Below are 13,135 nucleotides of genomic sequence, written 5' to 3' on the forward strand. Positions count from 1 at the left end.
GGGGGGTACATTAACAACATTTCAATAGCATTTGGATAAATATGTGGATAAGAAAGGACTGGAAGCGTATGGGTCAACTGCAGGGAAATGGGGTTAGCGTAGATGGACATTTACAAGGTGGACTCGAACCCCTCTGTTAATTAAACCCAAACACCCAGAAAAGCTCGCCTCACCTTGTAATCTGTTAAAATATGAGCAACACAGATCTCCTCCATTCCACTATTTAAACAAAAATTATCAAGTTAGTTTCTTAACTTTAATAGTGAACACTAAACAACAACTATTCACAAACACAAGCCCCTCTTGTCTTACCTACTTACTATCTGACTCCAACTCTTTAAAAATATGCTGTTCCAACAACCCACATATGAAACATTAAAATCTCAAGACCATACAGTCTCTATCTTCCCCGCTTTGTTCACTCTTTCAGCTGCTGATCACCCTGGGTCATTTTTTTTATTGCAAGTAGGTTTACATGAACATGTGTCTTTGATAGAGAGTGTTTGAGATGGTCAGTTAGCACTCCTGCTCTACAGCAGCTGTTGGATGGCAGTGGATCTCCCTCTATTTTCAAAATACTGGGTTTATATACTCCCCATGATGTAATATTTCGCATAATTTGATTGCTGCCCAGGTGTCCAAACAATAATATTCAAATTCTGTTGGTTTTTGGTATCCTGAGCATTATTTAAAATCTTTGGTTGCATTTGAATGGCTATCAAATTGCAACCAAAACTCAGGTATCAATTTCTCAGCTAATGGTGACATGTGGAACAGTGTGACCTTTAGCTGGCATCAGTGGCTTTAATTTCTATTCAACAAAACTCGTTCTGTCTTAAAGTGCCCATACATGTTTTTGGCTTCATAACATCTCCCCGCTTCAGAAAATAAAATGAACCAACAGAATGAAAATATGGCATCATTCCTTTTCCTCTAATTCTTAATCCCAATTATATGAAATACAAAAGTATTAATCTCAGTTATATCATTCATATTAATTCTGCACACCAATACAACACTGGAATAAGTCAAATCTTATCTGCACTGCTTTCCTTTAAATCCGCGAAAACCCCTCTGCGATCACATTATAGGGGCCACAACATGCACATTTTGTGAGTTTAAAGTCGGTAAGGTAAGACTCCAAATAAATAGTCTCATATTCTGGTCTTTAAATATTCCAAAAAATGAGAGATATTTGTCGTTGTCCACAACCATCTCCGACAATTTGTTGTCACATAAAAATTAAAATATTGTCAGGCCAGTGTGAAACTTAATCATTCTTGTTTAATCATGGAGATTTTTTTTTCTGGTGGATATTGAGTTTTTTCGACAAGTAGCCAATTAGCCGTTCAATTCCATCATCCTCTTTCTGTGTCAATACATCTCTGACCCCTATATCCCGAGCATCAAATTTTCAAAGGCTTTCAGAATATTTGGTGTAGCTAAAGCTCGTGCGGTGATTAATCCTGCTTTAAAATTCTCAAATGCCTCCTGACATTGTTCTGTCCAGCACAATTCTGTGTTCTTCTTTAGTAAATCCATCAGTGGTGCCAATACGCTGCTGAAGTTTGGAACAAACTTCCAATAGGATCCACTCAGTTCCAAAAATCGAAGCACCTTTTTCTTCGAGGATTGTCGTGGAAATTCCTCAAAGCCCTTCGTCTTTGTGTTCCATGGCGTCAACCTTCCATGTCCAATGTAATGTCCCAAGAACGTCACCTCTGCCTTCGCGAATTCTGTTTTCTTTAAGTTTATTACCAAGTTTGAATCGTGTAAACGTTCAACATGCTCTGCCAGCTGTAACATGTGAGCTTTCAATCACTTGCTAAAGATCACGACATCATACAGATAAGCTGCACAATTTGTTCATATGGCCACAACTCTGTTTCTGAGTCTTAAATGTGGCTGGTGCATTATTCAACCATATGAAATACGCGATAAAGTTTTTTTGTCATCTCTGGTATCTTTACTAGATAGTTTAACTGACTCCACGTTTTTTAAAATTTGAATGGGGCCACTTAACCTGTCTTTGAAGGGATTTCTTACCACTGGTGGCAATACTAATACGTCATCCCCACGGGAAATCTTCAAAGTTTCAGAGTTTTTATCTGCCACCTGCTTCACTCTATGCTATGCTTTTCAGATACTGTTTAGCAAACTCAGCTACTCCGTCTACTCTCTCCTTCACCTCACACAGAGAATCCAGGTGTGAGATTTCCAACTTCGGACCTGTCAATTTATATTTAATTAATTTCAAAGGACCTCTCACTTCATGTATGAATATTAACTCAATAGAAGTAAAGTGAGTAGATTTATTTGGGACATCTCTAATGGCAAACAATTTAATGGGACACCTTTATCCCAATCATTTGGCCAACCCTGACAGTACGCTGTTAACATAGTCTTCAGCGTCTGATGCTAACTTTCCAAGGCTCCCTGGGATTCAGGATGGGATGCCCTTGATTTGAAGTGCTGTAAGCCTAAGCCATCCATGACTTCCTTAAACAGCTGAGCAGTACAATGAGACCCTTGGTCTGACTGAATCTCTCTGGGTAGCCCACAGCGAGTAAAGAAAGCTACCAACTAACTCCTCCACCTCCCTTTTTGCCTTAACACTCCAATAATGGAATTGCCTCTGGAAATCTGTTAGAGACATCCAATATAGTCAGCAAATATTGGTTTCCACTTTTACTTTAGAAAGAGGAGCTACACAATTAATCATAACCCACGTGCAAGGTTCTTCGAATGCAGGAATTGGCAAGAAAGGTGTTGGTTTTATTATTGCCTGTTACTTACCTACCATTTGGTATGTATGTCATGTGCAAGAAACATTAATAGCGTCCTTGTGCATTCCAGGCCACTAGAAATGCTTCTGTACCTTAGCCTGAGTCTGCTGTCCAGCTAGGTGACGGCCTGCAGTTAGTTTATGAGCTACCCGTAACACTGTACGTTACTGCTAACACAATCTGGTGCACTTCGGCACATTTCCCGTCTGCAGTAACCTATCGGGGTCTCCATTTTAATTTTATGATTCTATCTTTAAGTTAATAACGTTCAACCATATATTCTGATTCCTTTTCTGTGTGTGCATGTGTATCTGTGTGTGTATGTGTGTGTATATATCTGTTGTAAGTCCATTAGCCTTTCTGGACTAAACCCCTCTGCCTGATCCTCTGCCTGTTCAGGTTTATCCTGCATCGTTACATCAAACAGGGGGTCAGTTCACTGAGCATCAATTCATTTGGCTTTTTCGTTCGTTTTTCCTTCCTGCTGTAACTTATGACAGTGGGATCTTGTTACTACACAGTCTGGAAAAATTCCTGGGTAATTTTCTTTTAACTCCCCAATTCCCTAGTCTTCCTTTGGCTTCTCCACCACAAGGGGTGTCTATCCCTCCTCACCTCCTGCTAAATCGTTCCCAAGAACAAACTGTATTCATGGAACTGACACTCTGTTACTCACTGTCACTGTTACTTCCCTAAACTTGATTTGGCATTCCATCCTGATGTTACACAAGGGAATGCTTAATTTCTGTCCCCATTCCACAAATTAACACGCTCTTGATGAACATGCCAGAAAGAGTGAAAAAGACTTTCATCTCTTATTATTAGAGGGTGAGAGAAAGTGAGGGCTGCAGATGCTGGAGATAAGAGTTGAAAAGTGTGGGGCTGGAAAAGCACAGCACGTTGGCAGCATCCGAGGGGCAGGGGCGTTGACGTTTCAGGCATAAATCCTTCATCAGGAAAGTGGGAGGTAAGGGAGGGGAAAGGAGGTTGAGAAATAAATGGGAGAGTGGAGGTGGAGCTGGGTGGAAAGGAGCTTGGAAGGCGATAGGTAGATGCAGGGAGGGTGTGATGGTGGTAGGTCGGAGAGGAGTGTGATAGGACTCCTATCGGTGGTAGGACAGCTGGAACCCTCAAACTGTACAGCATCAACGTTGACTTCACCAAATTCCAAATCTCCCCTCCACCAACCTCTCCCAGATCCAACTGTTCAACCTAGCATTGCCATCTTGGACTGCCCGAACTGGACATCTTCCTTTCCACCTATCGACTCCACCCTACCCTCCGACATATCACTATCACTCCCACCTACATCATCTTATTGCCTTCCCAGTGACCCTTCCACCAGCTCAGCTACTACCTTCGTATTTATCTTTCAGCCCCCTTGTCCCCCAACCCCTCCTGACGATGGGTTTCTGCCTGATATTCGATTGTCCTGTTGTTTGGATCCTGCCCGATGTGTTGTGCTTTTCCGGCGCCTCACTTGTCAACTATTAGAGACTGAGCAGATCCCATATCTCACAAAATTATAACTTCTTGTCATTCTCCCCCTTTTTCTTTCTGAGTAAACTTTATCAACAGAGGTGAATTCTTTAGAGAGGTCAGGCACTGCCTCCATACCCAGCCCTTGAATAGGCTGTGCAATTTCCTGCATCTCCACGGCTCCACTTGGGCTCTCCTTTACCAGTTTCACTCATGCCACTGGGCTTAGCCTCTTCTACCACATTTTTCCCCAAAGTGTCTTCCTTTAACGCCCAGCACGGTGTGTCCCAACTTATTGCAGTGAAAACAACTTTTTCCCTGAGCCCTTCTTAAACCACCAGCACTGTAATATTATGTGTTCCACTCCCTTATAGTGAGAGCACTGAGGCCTTTCACCACCTTTCAACCCCCTTGGGCTTCTTTCTTCACCTGTAGTGAACTATTGTGAGCTACTGTTCGCTTTGTAATGTGTGATCTTCCCTTCTCCCAATTTCTATCCCTCACAGGATGAAATTCCTGCCAGAAGCTAAATTTCATCACATGCCATAATGCATATTTACTTGCCATTTCTGCCGTACTACTCACTTCTTGAACTGTCTATGCATTCACATGAATTCTTACTATCTCTGGAAGTAAGTCTTTTAACTTCTCCAGCAGATTAATCTCCCTTCAAGCCTCACAGGTCTTATCTATTTTTAAGGCCAGCACCTATCTATCAAAATGACTGTGGTTAACTCTTTCAAACTCAATATAAGTCTGATCTGGCTCCGTCTCTATTTTTCTGAACTTCTGTCTATATGCTTCTAGTACCAATTCATAACCAATCAAAATAGCCAATTTAACATCTTGATAATCTCTCGATCCCTCATCTGACAGCGCTGCACATACCTCACCAGCTGTGCCCACCAGCATAGTCTGAACTAGCATTACCCACAAGTTCACTGGACACATCATCTGCCTAGCCATTGTTTCAAATGAAACAAAAAAGGTTTTGACAATTTTCACACCAAAATATGACAAGTTACTAACCTAGTTGTATACATCCCTACGTTCTCCCTTCATCTCCATCCTGTGAATTTAACTTTCTTGTCTAATCCCAACTTCTGAATTTCAAATCCCCTCTCTCTCTCTTTCCTCTCTTTCTCTTTCGTCTCTCTCTATTTCCTTCCCTTTATTTATCTTCTAACTCCAGTTGCCACATTTGCAATTTAAGTTTTCTTTAACTCTACTGCAGTTGCCTATTTCTCTGATATATCAAAGTGCTTAACTAACTCCATTACAATTTCAGCTTCTCTTTTCTCCCTGGTTAAACCCAATTCCAACCGATTTGCTAATTCTAAAAAATGTCCTCCTCCTGTCTTTCTAAACTTCCTTCGAAAATTTGGCAAGCTCTTTAGTAATGTTAAAAGCCATTTCCCTCACTTTTCATTTAACCAATCACAAGTAACAAAATTAAACGAATTTTCCCTCTGGTTTTATTTGAAGATCAAGGTCACTAATTGCAATGAGTTGCAATTTGCTGGGACCTGTTGTATCTCAAATCTGTTCAAGTTTGTCCAAGTGCCACACGGTAAGGCCCCAAATTGTTATGACATCAATGTCGAACCCCTCTGTTAATTAAAACCACACACCTAGAAAAGCTCACCTCACTTCATAATCTGTCAAAACATGAGCGACAGAGAATTCCTAAATTCCAGTAATAACCAAAAAATAACAATTTATATGTGTGCAAGTTAGCTCGCTGAGCTTGAAGGTATGTTTTCAGAAGTTTCGTCACCATGACTAGGTGACATCATCAGTGAGAGTATCTGCTGAAGTGTTGGTGATATGTCCAGCCTCTCTATTTATAGGTCTCGGTTTCTTAAAGTGGGTGATGTCATTTCCGGTTATTTTAACAAGAGAATGTAGACAGGATCTAAATTGATGCATTTACTGATGGACTTCTGGTTAGAATACCATTCCTCTAAGAAGGTCCTTGCGTGTCTTAGTATGTGTGTGTGCTTTGTCCCAGTCAAAGTGGTGCCCTTCTTTGTCTGTATGTATGGAACCTAGTGATAGTGTCTCATGTCTTTTGGTGGCTAGTTGGTGTTCATGTCTCAATGTAACACGACAACAGGACAGTTTCAATGGTGGAAAAATGATTTTATATACACTGTTTAATCAATGTGTGTGTGCAGATAAGTCACATTATTTATATGTGCGCAACACATTGTAAATGAACAACAGAGACACAGTTAACGAAAAATGACGCATATGATGTATAAAATTGATAAAACATTAAAACATGATTTGATCCTCTCAACGTTCCCTCCTTTTCTGGGATTCCCAACTCTAATCTCTCATTCTTAACAGGATGTGTGCTCCAAATTCTTCATTCTGGTGTCCCAACTTACTTCAGTTAATCCCCTTTCTTCCGGCACTTCAATATGTTGGCCTGCTGGGTTCTTTCTAAATCTAGTGTCAGTCATATTATTGGAGATAAATATTCTGGCATCAGACTCATCATTTGAACATATTACTCTGTTGGACATGAACTGTACAAAGGAACACAGCACACAGGAATTGCCAAAACATTGGGGGATGTTCATCTACTTCTTTCGATAATGTAGTTTTCTCATTTTCCACATCTCCATATCTATATCCTCTCTCTGGTTCTCCCTTTGTATCTTTTTAGGAAATCCGACAATTATTCTTCGTGTCCCATCTCCCAAAACTCCTTCTTTCAGTTTATATCTAACGCTCTCTTCAAGATGTAATGTGGTTATAATTAAGCAATGTAACTACAAAGACAAGTGGGTGTAGCTGGCCAGAGTTAATTGGAATGGGAGCTGAGCAGGAAAGACCATGGAGAAGCAAAGGGAGGAGGTTCTGGGGATAATTCGGAAGATAATACCAGAAATGTAACCCCAAGAACTTGAAACATACTCATGGACGAACAAGGCAGCCATGAGTGATAAGGTATCAAACCAAAAGAGAAAATATACAATGTGGTGAAGATGATTGGGAATCCAGAGAATTCATTGGATCTGAAACTACATAATGCTGGCATCACTGACACTACAAAGCTCTTAATCATGGTCAGGGAAAGAAACAGAGGAAACACATTTACTTTAAACACAGAAGATGGTATTTCTCAAGGAAAAAGATTCAGGTGAATTAAACATTTGAATTAAGATCAGTTAAATGCCTTTGCAGAATGTGTCAGATTGGAAGGAAGACCCGGGAAGAGAGACCCTCAGCAGAATGAGAGTTTGAAAATGGAAGTATTTCCACATCAGAAACCAGGTTAGGTCACTGAGTGCAGGGCTGATGGGTGAATGAGTCTCAGTGAGATTTGGGGAACAGACAGCAGAATTGCATTGCAGATATTGCAGCTCGAAACTGCGCATTCACGTAGTGCTGTCGACCACAGCAGCAGGAGAAGCAGAACAGCATTCAACCACAACCTGTAACTTTTTGCCAGGGTAACACCTCAGTCTGTCATTGCCATCAACACCATCTATGGCTCAGTGACGAGTATGGGTGAACATGTCAGAGTTAGAATCACATGAACTTTAACCTGATGCTAACTCATGAAAGCTACCAGACTTGACCAACAGATCTGATTGAAGCACTGCAGCCCTGTCACATTCAGTCATAAATGCTGATGGACGATTAAACAAATGACTGGAGGAGAGGGCTCCACAAACATCCCCATCCTAAATAATGGAACAGTCCTGCACATCAGTGTAACAGCGAAGGATGTTTTATCTGCACCATCTTCTGCCAGAAGTGTTGAGTCGATGATACACCCCACCCTCATCATGATGCCCACAAAATCACAGATGCCAGTCTTCAACCAATTTGATTCGCTGTTCGTGATATCAAGAAACAGGTGAACAGAGTAGATACGACAAAGGCAATGGGTCCTGACTCCATTCCTGCAATAGGACTGAAGACTTGTGCTGCACAACAAGCCGTGTCCCTGGGGAAGCTGCTTCATTCCAGGTCCAACTCTGACATCTCCCTGGCAATGTGGAAAATTACTCAGCTAAATCCCGTCGCTTAAAACGGGAATAATTACAATCTGACCAATTACCACCTCCTCAGTCCCATCATGACGGTCAAATTGGTGGGAGTTCTTTTTGACAGAGCTGTCAAGCAGCACAGAAATAACCTGCTCAGTGTGGTTTTTGACAGGTCCCCATGTGGAGATAATGCTGTTGTAGAAATATTACTGGATTACTAATCCAGACCAGGCTAATGATGTAGCAGAGGGTGGAAGTTAAAGACAATTAATAAAATATCGAGATCTAAAATCTGGGATCAGTAACAGTGACCTTGAAGCCAATATGGATTGTAAACAGAATTTCCTTCTCCAATGTACTTTTAGGAAGTGAATCTCCCATGATTTCCTGGGCTGGCCAAAAAGTGACTCCAAAGACACTGACATGTGATAAACATTTCAATGGTCTCTGAAATTGCCAAGCAAGGGCACTCATTTGTATCAAACTACTCCGAGATCTGAAAGGATGAAACCGGACAGAACACCCGGCCTCAGCATCAGCATAGGATAAGGGAATGGGAACACAGTCCTGTCGACCCTGCAGAAACCCCCTTCCTTACATTTGAGAGCTTGTGGCAACATTTACAGAGCTTTCCCACAGACTGCACAGAAACATCAGGAATGGAGTAGGCCATACAACACATTGAGCCAACCCATTCCAGTTCATGGAAAAAATCTCCACAATGCACTTACCCCACACGATATACATATCCGTTAATGTGAGTAACATTGGGAAGCTATAAAATAGGCGGTGCAGTAGTAAATTTGGTCCATCCAGTTTGCTAACCAATTCAATATAATGTTGGTTGGCCCTTCATTTCCACACCGTACTCCTGCTCTCCCACCATCCCTTTACTGTCTCTAAATCCTTATTTATAATCAGTGTCTTGGTTTCCAGGTGCGAGCGAATTCCCCAGGTTCCCCAGTCAGTGAGTGCGACATTTATTCTCATCCCAATGCAGAGTGACCTGGTGTACCTAATACTGTGTCCCCTTGTTTTAGAAGTCCAAGCCAGGGGAATTATCATCCCTGATTCCAAACTGTCTCACCATGTCAGAGTTTTGTATATTTCACTGAGATCTCCACTCATTTTCCTAAACCCCATGGAATACAGGCCCAGTCACCCCAAACTCTAATCCCACAACAACCCCGTCATCCCAGAGATCAGTCTGATCATCCTTCACTGCTCTCCCTCAATGTCAGGTTTGTCCTTTATTAGGTAAGGAGACCAAAACTGCACACAATACTGCACAATGTTCAAGATGATATCTCACCAAGGCCATGTACAGCTGCAGTCAGACACCTTTTCTCCTGGACTCACATCCCCCTGAAGTGAAGGTCCACACACCATTTATCTTCCTCACTGCTTTCTGTTTCTGCAATATTCCTTTCAGCGACTGGTGTATAAGGAGATGCAGATCCTTTTCAGTGTTGCAGCTCCCCACTTGGTTCGTCTGTGTACACTGGGCAGCGTGCCAATCTCCATGCCCAGTATTGACTTCTGGTTACAGAACTCACTGCGCTGCATGGGCCTCAGAGGTTTATGCAGAAGGAAACAACAAAAAGGAGCATACGTCCCTTTGTAGATCAACATGTTTCCACCAATCCCTTTCAAATGGTAGGCTGCCAATTTATCGTTTCCACCAAAGGGCACACCGTCACCTCTATCCACATTGTTCTCCATCTCTCACGTATTTACCCATTCACTCCACTTGTCTTAGTCTTCTCGGTGCTTTTTTACATCCTTCTCACCCACTCACAATCCCACATCCGTTAGTGCTGTCAGCAGGCTGGGATATGTTGTGTCTGATTCCAGCAACCAAATGTTTACAGGACATTGTGGACAGCTGGGTCCGAAGCACCGATCCCTGTGACACCTCAGCAATCATCCTCTGTTAATTTCTATTTATTTATTTCGTGAATCTCGGAGTCACTGGCTGGGCCAGCATTTATTGCCTGTCCCTAGCGGCCCTTGAGAAGGTGGTGGTGAGCTGCCTTGTTGAACGCTGCAGTCCACCTGCTGTGGTTGACCTTCAATGCCATTCGGGAGGGAATTCCAGGATTCTGACCCAGTGACTGTGAAGGAGCAGTGATATATTTCCAAGTCAGGATGATGAAGGCTTGGAGGGAACCTGAAGATGATGGTATTCCAATACATCTGTAGCCCTTGTCCTTCTAGATAGACGTGGTCGTGAGTTGGGAAGGTGGTATCTGAGGATCTTTGGAGAATCATTTCATTGCAGCATGTAGATAGTAAAACACTGCTGCTGCTGATGCTGAGCATTGATGGTGGAGCATTGTGGATGAAGGGACAGTCAGACTGGCTGCTTTGTCCTGGATGGTATAAAGCTTCTTGAGTGTTGTTGGGGCTGCAGTCATCCAGGCAAATTGGGAGTCTCCTATTACACTTCTGACTTATGCATTGTAGATGATGGACAGAGTTTTGGAAGTCAGGATGTGAGTTACTCGCCGCAGTATTCCTAGCTTCGGACCTGTTCTTATAGTTACTGTGTTCATGTGGCGAGACCAGTGAGTTTCTGAGCAATGATTACCCACCAGGAATTTGATACTGGGGATTCAGTGATAGTAACCCCATTGAATGCCAAGGGGCAGGTTAGATTATATTTTATTAGTGATGGTCATGGTCTGGCATTCCTGTGGGCTGAATATTGCTTGCCACTTGTCAGCCTGGATACTCCGCAGATCTTGTCGCATTTGAACATGGACTGTTTCAGTATCTGAGGAGCCACAAATGTTGCAGAACATTGTACAATAATTGATGAACATCCCGACTTCTGACCTTAAAATGGAGGGAAGGTCTTTGATGAAGCAGCCCTGAAGACGTTTTTGGTCACTGCTCGAGGGTCTCCTCCAGACTTGGAGCTGAGTTGACTGACCTTCATCAACCATGACCATCTTCCTACGTGTCATGTATGATTCTAACCAGCGGGGAGTTTGCCCCTGATGCCCATTGATTCCAGTGTTGCTAAGGTCCCTTGATACCACAGAGGGTCGAATGCAGCCTTGATTTAAAGGGCTATCACTTTCACCCCACCTCTGGAATTCAGCTCTGTTGTCCATGATTGAACCACGGTAATGAAGTCAGGAGCTGAGTAGCCCTGGTGGAGCCCAAACTGGGCGTCATTGACCAGAGTATTGCTGAGCAGGTTGCTGCTTAAAAGCACTGAAACCTTCCACCACTTTACTGATGATCGAGAGTAGACTGATGGAGTGGTATTTGGCCGGATTGGATTTGTTCTGCTTTTTATATACAGGAGAGACTTGGGGTAATTTTCCACATAATGAGGAAAAGCCATTGTTGTAACTGTATTGAAACAGTTTGGCTCGGGGAGCGGCAAGTTAAGGAGCACAGGTTTTCAGTACTATTGCCAGAATGTTGTCAGATTATGGACCCTATGCAGTATCCAATATCTCCAATCGTTTCTGGATATCGCATGGACTGAATCAAATTGGTTGATGACTGGTAACTGAATTGCTGAGGACCACGAGGGGGCTGAAATGGATCATCCACTCAGCATTTCTGACTGAAGATTGTTGCGAATGCATCAGCCTTATCTTATACACTGAAGTGCTGGGCTCTTCCATCATGGAGGAAGGGGTTATTTGTGGAATCTCTTCCTCCAGTGAATTGTTTAATTGTCCCTGACGTTTCTCAACTAGAAGTGGAAGGAATGCAGAGCTTAGATCTGAACCGTTGCTTGTGGGATCACTTTGCTCTGTCTATCACTTACTGTTTATGCAGTTTGGTGCACAAACAGTCCTGTTTGGTGGCTTCACCAGGCTTACAGCTCATTGTCAGGTATGCCTGATGCTGCTCCTGCCATCCTGCACACTCCATTGAACCAATGTTGATCCTCTGTATTGATGGCAATAGTTGCGAGGGGGATATGCCAGGTCATGAGGTTATGCGGGAGTACAATTCCACTGCTATTGATGACCCAAAACACGTTATGAACATCCAGATTTGAGCTGCTAGATCTGTTCAAAGTCTGCCCTATTAAGCACCGTGATAGTACCACCCAAAATGGTTGAGGTTATTCTCATCATGCAGGTGTGACTTTGTCTCCACAATGACTATGCAGTGGTCACACGTACCGATATAGTCATTGACAGAGACTTCTGTAACTGGCAGGCTAGTAAGGCTGTGGTCAAGTATGTATTTTCCTGTTGTTGGTTCCTTCACCACCTGCCGCCAGTTATATCCTTTAGGACCCGGCCAGCTCGATCAGTAATGCTGTAGCTGAGATACTTTTGGTGGTGAACATTGAGATTCCCCACCCAGAGTACATCTTGCGTCCGTGCTACCCTCAGTGCTTCCTCCAAGTGTTGGTCAGCATGGAGGAGTACTGATTCATCAGTTGAGAGAGGCTGGTACGTGGTAATCAACAGGAGGTTTCCTTTCCCATGTGCAAAGTAATGCCATGAGACTTCATGGGATACGGAGTCACAGTTGAGGACTCCAAGAGCAATTCCCTTCCAACTATATCCCACTGTGCCGCCACTTCTGCTGTGTCCGTCCTGCTGATGAGACAGGAGATATCTGGGGAAGGTAATGGGGTGTCTGCGATATCGTCATACTCACAGAATCATACCTTACAGACAATGTCAGGCTGTTGATTGACGAGTCTGTTTATTTCTATTCACCGTTTCCTGCCAGCTGTCCCATTCTGGAAACATAGCCATATATTATCCCCCAATCCACTCAGATTTGATTTTGCAAATTGGGCTTGGAGCTTTATCAAAATCTTTCTAAAAATCAACATGTTTTACATCCATTGCTTCTCTTTCATTTGTCTCCCATTCT

Source organism: Chiloscyllium punctatum, chromosome 7 (genome assembly GCF_047496795.1).
Source record: "Chiloscyllium punctatum isolate Juve2018m chromosome 7, sChiPun1.3, whole genome shotgun sequence".
Classification (NCBI taxonomy): Eukaryota; Metazoa; Chordata; class Chondrichthyes; order Orectolobiformes; family Hemiscylliidae; genus Chiloscyllium; species Chiloscyllium punctatum.